This window comes from Nansenia antarctica (genome assembly GCF_963989245.1).
Source record: "Nansenia antarctica genome assembly, chromosome: 9".
NCBI classification, from domain to species: Eukaryota; Metazoa; Chordata; class Actinopteri; order Argentiniformes; family Microstomatidae; genus Nansenia; species Nansenia antarctica.
In genome coordinates, this window is record NC_137679.1 from 22963420 (window position 1) to 22975571 (window position 12152).

Sequence of the window (12152 nt, forward strand, 5' to 3'; positions counted from 1 at the left end):
TGAATCAAATGAGGCGAGCAGAGAGAGATAGAGATGACCACAGGTCATGATGAGAACCTCACAACAGGACACAGGAAGGAGAAAGAATGTATCCTGTTGCCCATGTTATATAGATTTAAGTACTTCAATTAGGAGCTGTTTAGCAGGTAGACCAATCGGAATTCATTTTGACACTTCAGAGGGGGAAAGAGAACTGAAGAAGATACGGGCAGAATTGAAGTTCTCCCACTTCACCGGTAACCTTCTCCAAACCTCACCTCCCATTAGGGTCACCATGTCTTACAGCCTGGTAAGTGCTGGGCGTTCCATGGGGCGCAGGGTTCCTTGGTGATCGCCCTGTCCCACCCCGTCCTGATCAGTCACGTCACCCTGGACCACCTGCCTCGCTTCACCTCCCCCACAGGACGCATCGACAGCACCCCCAAGGACTTCCAAGTCTATGTGAGTCACCTTTAACCTCTTACACACCAACCTGAGTAATACACATTTCTAGGAGTAATATTAGACAGTAAATTCTGTTAGAAATCTCATAAGATACGTTAGATCCAAAGTATCAAGGAGTGTATTGTGTAGGGCAAAACATATTCTGGAACAGAGGATGTTGTATACTCTTTATTGTTGTCTTGTCTTACCAAAATATTATTTGAGTTACTGTGTGGAGATATGGGGGAATGCATACAAAAGCACTCTAAAACCATTGATTACACTACAGAAAAAAGCTATGAGAATTGTACATAAGGTCGGATTTCGTGATCACACAAATAACTTGTTCCTAATGTCAAATGCCTTAAAGCTCATGGACTTATTCAAATTTAAACTGTCACAGTTAATGTATAAAGCAAAGACTCATGAACTCCCAGGTAACATTCAAAAATTATTTATAGAGAGGGATAAGGGATATCATTTGAGAGGTAACCACAACTTTAACAAGGGTTATGCTCGCACCAATCTCACTAACTCATTTTGTGTTGTTTCAGTATTAAGAATGGAAAATTATGTTTATTTATTTATTTAGTGTTGTTTCAATATTAAGAATGAAACATTATTAGTACTGTTGATACAGAAATGTATGAATTAATTAACTAGATTATATAATTTAAGTATAATTGTTCTCACTTGAGAGTGACGGATAGGGGTAGGACATGATAAGCGTAGGCTTCATCCTACTCTCTTTCGAACATTGATAGGCCTGTACTCTTCGTATTAGTTATTTGTTCTTTTATTATTTTAAATCATGTTCAAAATAAAAAGATTCATTCATTCATACATTAATAAATTAAATCTATTGTGTATGACACTACACAGAGAAATTCAGAGCAATACACTGAGGTTTAATGTTAATGATGCATTTCCCCACATTTGTACTGGTATTCACTGTTGTTGATGCCTCCATTGCTGTTGCTTATCCCCTGTCCATGTTGCTTATTTTGACACTTTATTTTGCCTGGCACAATGAAACCAATGGAATAATCATTTGAGTAAGTAGTCCACTTGAGTAAACGCTCAAAGTATTTGAAAGCTTTTCATGAACCATACATGCTGCTAGCTCCTTATGATTTCACTTTTGAAGGCTGTTGTGTAGAGTAACTGATGTTACTTTTTCAAATCTCAACACAATGTTTTCCCTGTTGTTCCAATGTTGTTTACCCTGAATTGTGGCCAGCCAATTCACAACTGCGGATCGGTCCTTCAAGAAAGATGTCTCTTTATAAGTGCATCAAAAGACTCTCTCTTTCTATCTATTCCTCCATCTCTCTCAGGGAATGTCTACTGAGGGTGAAGAGGGAAGGTTACTTGGAACATTCATATATGACCAGGCAGGAGAGTCCATCCAGACCTTCAAACTGCCTGTGAGTGATAGACTCCACTAAAGTGCTGTACCAATAGATGGATTTCATGTTGGTACGTGAATGCATGAGTTGTGAGCTGAGAGCGATAACATTGAAGTACATAGGGAACATAGTACCAAAAAAAGTGTTCAAACATTCTTAATAGATGTTTGTGGTGATGTTTGTGGTCGCACATGAAATCCATCAATAGAGACACATGTAGAGATGTTCTTCAGCTTGACTACCCTAGCATTCATCCACTCTTGCTCGCTCCCATTTTTCTCCACCCCTCTATCCCTCAACCTCCCAAATGTTGTTCCTTCTTTCTCTCTCAGGACCGTAATGGCACCCCATATCGCTATGTTGAGCTGGCTATCCTCAGTAATTGGGGTCACCTGGAATACACCTGTGTGTACCGCTTCCGTGTGCATGGACAGATGAGACACACCCCAATCATCTTGTGAGACACACCCCAATCATTCATCCAGAGTGTGTGTGTGTGGGGGGGGGGGACTTTTAGCATCAAGTGAATGGAAATAAAGGACTGACCAGTTAGAACTGAGTGCACAATGATTTGCTTACATAGAACTAAGTTTGTTTTTTAATGTGTATGGTAAAATGTGTATGTGTCGATCGCTCCAGAACTTTGGAGCCTGTACCGACTTTTGGCCATAAGAGACAAAGATGTTTTTTGGGCTTGTATGGAGCAAAGAGGTGCATAGCACAACACAGCTTTTCACAAAGAAGGAACTGGTCCCAGTCCCCACTGTGTCAGCTATACTCAGGGCTCCCAAAGTTTGTGTTAACTCAAACTGCCTCTGACCTGTACACACACACACACACACACACACACACACACACACACACACAGTTTGACTCAAACTGCCTGACCTGTACACACACCACACACATACAGACAGACAGAGAGACAGACAGACAGACACACACACAGTTTGACTCAACCTGCCTCTGACCTATACACACACACACACACACACACACACACACACACACACACAGACACACACACACACACACACACACACACACACACACACACACACACACACACACACACACACACACACACACACATAAACAATCCCAAATATGTTTTAATACACACATGCAAACATAAAGGTTTAGTGATTTAAGTCATCAATGTATATTTTGCTGTATTATATGATGTATTTTTTGCTAATATATTGTTCATTACTGTTATAAGACATAAGGTTATAACCTAATGTAAATATATTTTTAATAACAAAAAGTCTCAAAGCACCTTACACATTGCACATTTCCTTACACCCAAAAATGCAGCGTAGTTTAACCTTTTACATTTCACATGACTTTGTAGCTTATTTTTTCATTTTTATTCTTTACTCAATTTTGGCTTCTTACCAATTTTACTGTTATACTTGAATTACTGTTTCGTGACCTCAACAAACCTTTGTCAATTTCAGTGTTGTCAGAAGGTAGTTTGTACAATAACAGGGTTTCTACCTCTAAACATTTGTAAACAGCACAGACGTAACCTACTTATTGATTGATTTAAAGAACCAGGAATGTATTTTATGTTTTTCTTGTAACATGATTGTTTTTGTATATTTGCAGTATTATAGATTACACGTTTACAGTCATTTGAGTACATGTGGTATACTAATACCATTATCCAGCTATCTTTTCCTCCTACCCTCCTCCCTGTCTTTCTTTCCACCCCCTTTTCCCTCCCCTGTGCCTGGATCCACCTTCCCCTTTCCCTGATCTACTTTCCCCTTATCTCCTTGTCCCATTGCTTTCTGGATCTGGGCGGTGTGGACTCTCTGGATCAGGGAGAAGTAGTCTTCATCTGGGCTCATGGGGCTGGTCTTATTGGGCTGAGGTGGGCTTGGTTGTGGTCGCCTCAGTGCATCCCGATGAGGTGAAGCAGGCCCAGGGCAGGGATGCCTGGGAGCTGCTGCATTAAGAGAGGAAGGTCTCCTAATGGTGTGTAGCTTTGCCAGGCTGGGGGAGGAGGGTCTGGAATGACTGCCCTCTATTGGAACCAGGTTTAGGTTAACAGAGAGTGGTCTGCCTGGTTTTGGACTCAGAGGAATAACCTGGGATTCTCCTGGGGTTCCCAAGGTGAGGACGATCTCTGGGAAAGAGCATGACCGGTCGTGTGCCTTGCGTCCCTGTGAAAGATACCAAAAGTCATGTTCAATTCTAATTAAAGTTTTTCTCAAAGTTCCCAAATTAATATTCAAATCACTGGTCTTTTACTTGATCTTATCATTTTTGTTACATACAAAAATACACCATTGTCATTAGTGTTTTCTATGTAATTCTTCCACTGACCACTCCCTGAACAGTCAACAATAGCATACTGTACATACGGTAGGCTTACCAGTTGTGGGCTGAAGGACATGGACAATTTCAGTGTTACCTTTTGGTAGAAAATATTCCATTGTTATTGGAAAGTAATTGAAAACATAAAGCCATGTATTCAGGACTGTAGTGAAGCAAACATTGGTAAAAATAAAAAGTAGGAAATAAAAGTGCCTGATGGTGTTTGATGATGAGAATGTACAGAAAGCTACATGAACAAATCAACATCAAACTATACTAAATATAACTAAACATATCATTATTATTATCATATCATATAATAAAAATTATTCAGTGTACCTGAGCTTGGGGATTCTGCATCCTCTCATACTCTGAGGCAAGGCTGAAGGAGGCTGATCTTTGCGGATCTCTAGATGAGCTTGGTTGAAGGGTGGTGTGGGTTTGAGAGGCTGATTTGGACTGCTCCTTCCTAAATAAAACTGGAGTCTGATAGGCGCTGACAGAATATCAGCCGCATTTTGTGAATAAACAATGTTTATTTAAAAAAAAAAAACTTTTATAAATCGCAACTAGGAAGTGAAGGTGGGGGCGGCGCCCCAGCGCCCTCTATCGACCAGCCGCCACTGTAGCTAACCTGTGATAACTTAACCTACTGTATGAGAACTTGTATTCTGCCATGTATGAGACCCACCTGGGCTTTGGAGATGATGTAACACAGGCGGTCTGAATCCTGTCCAGCCTCTGATGGACTCTTTCCATTCTGTATCCCTGGAGAAGCAGGTGACATGAGTTGGCCACCCAGCTGGCGGCCTTGAGAGTTGGTGAAGAGGCTGACAAACTGATCAGCTTCTGGACCTGTAAGAGAGAAAGGATCAAAGTGAAGACGACAGGAGCCTGAATATCAACTTGAGTGAGAGCAGGGTGTTTGTGTCTAGTTCGGAGTAGAGTACAGTACTGGAGCTTTTCGGAGTTGAGGGGGTGCTCCTAGTAGGACCTAAGGAACAGCGCTGCTCATCCATACGTCCACGCTGGGCGCGATTGATCATGTTGGTGAACTGGTCCTGCTCAGCGGGAGGAATCTCCTGTGGTGGGAGTAAAAATAATTTGACAAGAAAATACTCAACTACTATTGGTTAAACCACTCATGATATATAAAGCAAAACAGGAGGAGCATGTTTAACATGACTGACCTGATGCCTCTCTTTAGCTGAGGCAGGGCTGAAGGAGGCTGACCTCTGGGATCCATTTTTTGTAAGCCTGTGCCCACTGCAGCCTTGGCTTTCTGTACTTGGCTGACAGAAGTAGAACACGATGTGACCTTCTGCTGTTGTAGCCTGCCTCAAGGTTCAATGCATTGTGCTTCTGAGATGCTTTTCTGCTTACCACAATTGTACAGAGTGGTTAGCTGACTGACCGTAGCCTTTCTGTCAGCTCGAACCAGTCTGGCCATTCTCCATTGACCTCTCTCATCAACAAGGTGTTTCCGTCCGCCCTCCATAGCTCACTGGATGATTTTTGTTTATTGTATAATTCTCAGTGAACTCTTGAGCCAGTTGTGCGCGAAATTCCCACGAGATCAGCAGTTTTAGACATACTCAAATCAGCCTGTCTGGCACCAACAATCATGCCACGGTCAAAATCACTGAGAGATCACATTTTTTGCCCATTTTGATTGTTGATGTGAACATTACCTGAAGCTGCTGGCATTGCACTGGCATTGCACTGATGCTACACGTTTCGCTGATTAGATAATTGCATGAATGAGAAGGTGTATAGTTGTTCCTAATAAAGTGTTTCAGTATACTGTGTAAGTAGTAAATTAGAGAATGATATAAGTGATCAGTTTGAAGAAAAAACTGTCTGAATGCAAGAATATTGTCAGACTCGGTTCCTTGGAGATTACTCTTTAGATAGATATTGATATGCACGCAGACTCGAGTTCACCATTGCAACAACTGGAGCTTTATAACACGTCACATCCAATATCTGGGATGGTGGGCTAATAGCGCCCCCTGCAGGCTACAATCGGTACACCTAATGCTTTTAATTACATGGTATCCTCCTGCATATTGTGTAAATCACCATTACATTTGATCTGTAGCTCTCCGCTTGCTGAAGTATTGAACGTCGCAACAAAAACAAAATATATTACACATACCCATAGAGAATAAATGGGAAAAGTGAGCATTATCCAGAGAATGAACGGGAAAATGCCTGTCAGCTCGGGGATGTAGCTCAGTGTTAGAGAGCGAGGTTCATTAGTGGTGTCCAATCATATCGCCAAATGCTTTAGTGGTGTCCAATCATGTCGCCCAAATGCTTTAGTGGTGGTGCACGTCATCATATGCAAACAACTCGGCATGACATTTCGAACTGTCAGTCCATCGGTTTTGTCACCTTCAGCTTCACTGCATCCGTTTATGGTAAGTCCAGATACTGAGCTTGGCTTTATAAATTGTTTTTATCAAGGGAATTGTTAATATAAATTAATACGGTGTTGTCAGTTCATAGCAACACTTTGCACCTCTCGTTTTTGACTACGGACAGACGCGGCTAGTTCTATGTTGAACACTCACGTTCGCAGAAAAATTTATTCAATTATATTGAATATTATATATGTAATACATATCCTGCTGAATTAATGCTGTGTTGTTTAATCCATTCATAGCAACACACCAGGGACGTGCCGTCCATATAAGCAGGGTAAGCAGTGCTTACCCAACGAAAAAAGAAAAAAGGACCGTGAAAATATTAAAATAAAAGTGCTTGTAACAGTTTGTTTGTTTTCATTAAAAGAGTCGTATTTTAGGTCCCAGGGCAGCAGGAGTCATTCATTTTGATGTTGCATTTTTAGCGCCACCTGTAGGAGTAAAGCACTTCCTACTCTGCAAGCACTCCTCTCTCTGCTTTCCCTCGCGTACATTCGAATGCGTGAAAATGTCTTTTTTATTTTTTCCCGATGCCTCAGCCCGCTGTGTAATGTGACCAGGGTAAGCATGCTTTCAGCCAATCAGAGTAGTTCTTTCATTCCGATAAGAGCTACTGATTGGCTATCATTTTCAAGTTACCAAGTTCACAAGTTCATCAAGTTCACACTACTTTCTAGTTTATGCTAGCTCAAACGATCTAATCAATAAGGATAACTTGCGAATATGGACATTACTGTCAGTGTCAGCGACCTAAAGGGATTTTGTAGACTGGGCTGGACTGCAAAAACAGAACTACTGGCTAAAGGCCGGCCAAAGCCACCGCTCAACGATCTGCACACCCAGAAAGGGAGAGTCGCTAGGGGGTTCCAACAAGTCTGGTATGAGCGGAAGAAATGGCTATGTGGCTGTGCAGAGACCAATCGCCTCTTTTGCTACTCCTGTACACTGTTTTCTACAGGTTATAGTGTGTGGATTCAGAAAGGCTACGAGGACCGTAACAATCTTACCAACGCGCTCAATAAACACGAGAAGACGGCAACACACATCAGAAGCCAAGTAGCCCTGAAAACCTTTGGCACCACGACGCGCATCGACTCAGCTCTGGATGAGCAGACGAGACTGGCCACAGAAATTCACAACCAAAAGGTAAAAGAGAATAGAGATATTCTAAACAAATGAATAGATGCCACCTGCTTCCTAGTTAAGCAAGAAGTATCATTTCGGGGAAATGAGGAAGGCAAGGAATCTCTGAACCGTGGGAACTACGTGGAACTGCTACATCTCATTGCCAAATATGATTCGAATTTAGCCACCCATTTAAGATCATCCACTGTTTTCTCTGGTCTTTCAAATAAGATCCAGAATGATCTGATTGAGGCAATCGGAGACGTTATCATCGACAACATCAAAAATGAGATTTCTGAAGCCCCATTTGTTGCTGTCGAGGTCGATGAATCGACTGATGTAACCAACAGAGCCCAGATCTCAGTCATTCTGCGCTACGTGCTCAATCAAGAGGTGAAAGAAGCCTTTTTAGGTTTCGATGATGTGAGTAATGATAGAACTGCCGGGGCTGTCGCTGATTATGTTTTGAGCGCTTTGGATAAATTTAACTGCTTTGGAAAATTAGTTGCCCAAACATACGACGGAGCAGCCGTTATGGCGTCTAGTTTAAATGGGGTTCAGGCCAAGATTAGAGAAAAGATCCCAGAGGCTATTTTTACGCACTGTTATGCTCATAAATTGAATCTCGTATTATCGCAATCGGCGAGGTCTATTCCAGAATGCCAGGTATTTTTCAAAACAGTGGAAGGCCTTTCATCATTTTTCAACAAATCGACAAAGCGCACAAAAATCCTGGATGAGGTCGTCAAACGCCGGTTACCAAGAGCAGCACCGACACGGTGGTCTTCACACTCACGCCTCGTTCAGACAATCAACCATCAATATTCGGATTTGCGGACCATGTTTCAGTCGATAATCGATAATCCTACAAACTGGGATAATGAAACCCTAATGATGGCTACAGGCTATGATGCATGGCTGGCAAAGGCCTCGACGTGCTTTCTCCTAGACATTTATGAGGAGATTTTCAACATCACTGATGTGCTGTTTAATGTGCTGCAAAAGAAGGGAATGGACATTGGTTATTGTTGTTCTAGGATCCAAGATACAATGACCGCTTTGGAAAACAAACTTCAGGACTTCGATGCGCGCTACGCTCAATTTGACCAGAAACGCAGCCAGCTAAATCTCACTGAGGGGCGAGCGAAACCCAACCAACCCATCAAAGACCAGAGGAAGATACTTTATAACAGGATTTTTTTTGACACGCTCACACAGATGAAGGCTAGATTTAGCAACTTCGAATGTTTGAATTTCATTGGCCTTATTGACTGCAAGCAATTTAACCAAATGTCAAAAGAATTTGACAAAGCCAAATTTGAGAGCCTGGCTTTGTATCATAAATTTTTCGATTTCGTTAGACTTAAGGCAGATTTAGTTGGACTTTACCAAATCCAAGAGGTGAGGGAGAAAACACCTGAGGAGATGCTTGGATGGATCATTCAGCATGACTTGGCTGAAACAGTTCCAGAGGCAACACATTGATTAAACTAGTCCTAACCATACCAGCAACAACGGCATCTGTTGAGAGGTCATTTTCAACTTTGAAGAGAGTGAAGACCCTCACTCGAAATCGCACTGGACAAGGACGCCTTTCATCACTGGCCCTGATCTCAATTGAAAAAGAGAGACTTTCAAAACTGCAACAGGCGAGTGACTTCTACACTAAAGTGACAGAGGTGTTCCTTCGCAAGGAGAGGCGAATGGACCTCGTTATCAAGTAAAGGTAAGATATCATTTTTAAATTTACTTTGCTGGTTTATATGATTTATATGATTCGCGAGGCTGGTGGCGATCTTTAGCAGGCTGGCTACTTGAAAATATCTTGGTTCAAAAAAGATTGAACAATGAGCACCCCTGATATAGTCGAAACTGGCAACTGTTTTTTTGTTTTTGGTAATCTGATCACAAAGTGACACTACCGTTTATTAGCGGGTTCTAGGGCATCAAAATTGCATTTCCTTGAAACTGCGTTCACTGATAGCGTGTATGTGTAATTACGTGTATTTCTATATTTTATGCTTACCCAATCTAAAAGCTCACGGCACGTGCCTGCAACACACTCGTTCGCTGTGTATGAGACCGATACGAGCGAGCTAGTGCAAGGTAAACTCGCTTTTCGATCACTAAGAATGTGTCACTAAAGTCACTAGTTGTAACAATTAGCTGTAGGCAATAATAATAATAATAAATTATATTTATATAACGCTTTATTAATGCAAGTGCAATCGGGCTAACGTTACTCATTCTCGCAGTTCCAAATGAATGAACGTTGAAGCGCTTGTATCTCAAAATGTGGCGTAACTAATTAATGCAAGTCCAGCCCAGCCCGGCCCGAGCACATAACAGGCGCACCCCTGCGCTTTCAGAGCTCGTTTTCTCGTCGGAATTCGACGTTTGGAGACGAACGACAGACGTCGAATACTGACGGCTTCCGTGTGAGACCAGGTTGGTATGTGAGCAGGTGTTCTCCAACATGAACTTTATTAAAAGCAAACATCGCGCACGCCTCACAGATGACAGCTTACGATCCAAGATGAAGGTGACGGCCTACAGCCCTGATGTGCAGACGCTGTGCGCTGAGGTTCAGGAGCAGAAATCACATTAACCACGTAAGATACATATTTTAATTGCCTATTATTTTGCATATATTTATATTTTTTCATTGTTCAGTGAAAGCGGACTGCACGCAAAAGGATGACGGCACACAGAGAGAGGACGGCGTTTTTGGTTTGCTGCCGGTGGATAATTTAAGTTCATAAATACAAGAAGGACTCAAATAGACATTGAGTATTTTACTTGAAAGTAACCGTCAACCCAACGTCTTTTTTTCGGAGTTCAAAATGTTTTTGTTGCATGCAGAAATGTAATTTCGTTTTCTCTGCAGTCGTTCATTGATTTCATAAATGCAACACTTATAGTTTGTTTATACATAGCATAAAGGCAAAAAGAGCGAATTTTAGAACCCAGCCATTGTGATTGTCATCTATTACGTCACAGTAGAATTATATTCTATAAAAACCAAGAACGACGAGGCATGCGTTCATAAGACACATGTTGCTGATCAAGAACAGACTGTGACAATTAACCTTGCCAAGCTGTTCAATAGCAAGCTTAGCGTAGAAATAGGTAAGGGTCTATTTATTTACTCCAACTGCATACTGTTTGTGGTCTATAGCGTTTGTAATTCCCTCGATTGATTCAATTAATGCCAGTGATGTTGAACTGTTTGATCTGAATCCGTATTGACTGTCAGAAAGTAATTTATGTTTATCTATGAATTTGTCTAATCTGTTATTTAATAGTTTTTCTAGAATTTTGGAGAATTGTGGAAGTAAAGAAATAGGCCTGTAATTTGTGAAGTGGTGTCTATCCCCAGTTTTATACAGCGGTACAACTTTAGCTATTTTCATTTTGTTAGGAAATGTACTGGTTTGGAACGATAAGTTACAGATATATGTCAGTGGTTCTGAAATCCCCTCAATTACCTTTTTCACAATTTTCATATCAATTTCATTGCAATCACTAGATGTGTTGTATTTACATTTATTAACAATATCTATTATTTCCTTTTCTTCTACTGGTGTAAGGAACATTGAGCTAGGATTCCTATCTATAAGGTTGTCATCCCTATCCTCAGATGACAATGGATCAGGATTTTTTTCTGCCAGGTTTAGTCCAACACTTACAAAAAAATTATTAAAGCTATTAACCACATCATGCATATTATCCTTTATAATGTTGTTATCAATATGTAGGATACTATAACTAGATACTTCATACTATAACTGTACTATAACTGCTATAAATGTACTATGTACTATAACTGTACTATAACTGCAAATGAAATTATCTTATTTGAAGTATTGAGTTGGGAGTGAACCATTTTGGTCGTCTCTTGGTGCAAAATTCTGCTTGACTACATGGAAGGGGCAAGCCATGCGATAACAACAATCTCTCTCTCCCTCTCTCAATCATGTTACGCCGTAGTTCTCGCTTGAACGACCAGACGGACGAGGACGGTAATGTTAGCAGGATCTCGTACAAAGAGAGCCCTTGGAGGTGTGTGTGTGTGTGTGTGTGTGTGTGTGTGCGTGTGTGTCACACTTGATGTAGAGGCATTAGCAAGGTATGCAAATCCTTGTGTACTAATGTTCTCTGTCCCCCCATCCACTCTCTCTCTCCCTCTCTCTCTCTCTCTCTCTCTCTCTCTCTCTCTCTCTCTCTCTCTCTCTTTAGATACAATAAGAGGAGAACAGGTGCGCATAAGGCAGCTTCCCCAGCACCTGCTACTGTTCTGGCCCCAGCCCCGGCCGTGCCCCCCAGGGTGAGTATGGCCCCAGCCGTGCCCCCCAGGGTGAGTATTCCTCCCCCAAGCCTGCACACGTCCAGTGAGGGCCTCTCCAGTCAGGTAAGCCACCGAGCCCAATGCCAGAGTAGC